Source organism: Arachis duranensis, chromosome 2, assembly GCF_000817695.3.
Source record: "Arachis duranensis cultivar V14167 chromosome 2, aradu.V14167.gnm2.J7QH, whole genome shotgun sequence".
Taxonomy (NCBI): Eukaryota; Viridiplantae; Streptophyta; class Magnoliopsida; order Fabales; family Fabaceae; genus Arachis; species Arachis duranensis.
The window spans coordinates 76,451,436-76,453,908 of NC_029773.3; positions in this window are offsets into that span (position 1 = coordinate 76,451,436).

A 2,473-nucleotide genomic window follows, 5' to 3' on the forward strand; every position below is an offset into this window, starting at 1 on the left:
AGATTAGGAGCTTTAGTTGGGGATCAACTTGTCTGGCACACTTGTATATAGCATTATGTCGGGCATCATATTATGATTATAAGGATATGGATGGCTCTTTGGTGTGGCTATGTGTGTGGAATTGGGAGTAGTTACCATTCCTAAGCACTGTTGCAACACAGCAACACTTTTCACTTGCCTGCAGGTAAAATTACTTAATATATATTGTTTAATATATACTGTTTAAATATATTATTTAAATATATTGATTGTGAATAATATGCTGTCATTTTATTTCAGCTGGATTGATTAGCGATTGCAATTTTAGGGATACAAAAAGTCGATCATATCTCATATCAAGCAATTACTTGATGATATTCCTATAGGAGGGGTAAGTTTTTTTTATATTTTTGTTTTATGTTTTTTACAGTTTGTGTGGAATCCGTATAGTCATGATTGTATGGAGAATATTGTAGATCCAAATGACATCCTACAGGATCGTGTAATATGGAGCGCAACTGTGTCACTTGTATCTTTTGAGTGCATTGAGTGACATGCATCAGATAGGATAAAGAAGCTATTCAATTTGCAGCAAGAAGTTCCTGGACAACCTATTCAACTTGAAAAAGCTCACAACGTGGTCCTTACTAGACCAAGGAACAAAGATTAGAGACTTGAACATTCTTTATACATTATGATGTGGGCAAATCATTGGACCTTCGTTTTGGTTGGTGATCCTGTCCTGCACTATCAAGCATCTGATAGGTATATACAACATTATAGTGAGGTATATGGTTCTCATCTGTGGTTGATTGGTAATGTTCCACAGCCACAGGCACAACCACAACCCTTCATGCACTCACACCAATCGCCACATCCCTTTTCACACCCATACCCACAGTCACAACCCTTCCCGCACCTATTTCAACCGCTACACCTATTTACACAACCATACACTGAGCCTGACCCCCCCATTCTTTACACAGTTATTCCTCAACACACGTTTACTCCACATGCTGCCTTACCAAACATATTACCTCTATGTCACAACAAAGGGACACAGCTGAGCAATTCTCAAACCGCTAGCTATATTAGTGGGTGCCTAAAATAGACACGTTGCAATGGATGAATGATTTGTTCTTTGATGTCACTGCAAGTGCAACAATCCCAGCCACAACCTCCTGAAATTGTCGAGAAGGCGCCACAATCTAGCATATAGTCGTCTCGAATTTTTCTGGTGAGTTGTCTATGAATTCAAGAGTACGACATCGTATTTCCTCTTTACACTCTAGAGGAAAAGTGTTTGTTGACTCGAGATGGAGTTATTCAATCCAGAGTGTTGTTAGAAGAATTGGTCATAGTGATGCTGTTGATTTTTCTCAAGTGCAAGCACCAATGGATGAGGATAATGATGATGGTGAGGAGGACAATGACGATGAGAGCGATTGTGATGACGATGCAAGTAACAGTCCATTTATTAATATTATTAATGCTGGTTCTGCCGGTTTAGTGTATTTATTGTTCTTAATTATTGTTAAGGTTAGTCCTATTGGATTAGTGCTTATTATTATTGTTAGTGTTGGTTTTGCTGGTTTAGTGTATTAATTATTGTTAAGGTTGGTTATGCTAAATTAGTGTAATTATTATTATTAATTATTGTTAATGTTGGTGCTGCTAGATTGGTGTATTTATTATTGTGATTGTTGTTGTCGTGTAGTTCATGTGAAAGGTGCAGATAGTGCAAAAAGTTCCTATACTTCATATGTCCATGATAAGAGGTATAATTTTAGGATTGACCTAGCACCCAAAGACGCAAATAGTTATATACCCATTTTACAATAAAAATAACCGTTAAAAAATGTATAAAATTTATGAAAAAAACGTTTAACAAGTAATATTTATAATTGTTGTTCACCTATTATTAAAATACTATTATTATATTTTTTTATATTTTGCAAAATCTAGTAAATCATTTTATTATTAAGAACTTATTTTTTTCTTTTACAATCCTTTAGGTATATTTTTTTATTCAGAAAAGTACAATAAAATCTATGTATTGTGAATTCACCTCCCGTGTAATATGAATATGTCTTCCGCGTATCAAATTTTTAATATTAAAATAATATAATACACTCTCTACTTATTACATTTTTTTAATATTTAAAAATTCATCACAACTTATGCGTATTGTTCAAAAAAGATTTTTAAAAGTTTTTAGTGCAACAATTTGCGGCTAAAAAATTTTAATATGGAAGTAAGATGAGTAATATACTTTAACATGGTAATTTTTGGTATTTTTTAAAATTGTGGGAGTACACAAATTGGAGGATCCGATTTGTGTTTAAAAAGTGAAAAAAAAAATTCAGAGTACACAAATCGGAGGGTCCGATTTGTGTTAAAAAATTGAAAAAAAACTCAGAGTACATACATCGGACCATGCGAGTTGTTTGATTTTAAAATTTTACTTAAGAAATCTTATGGTCCGACTTGTGGT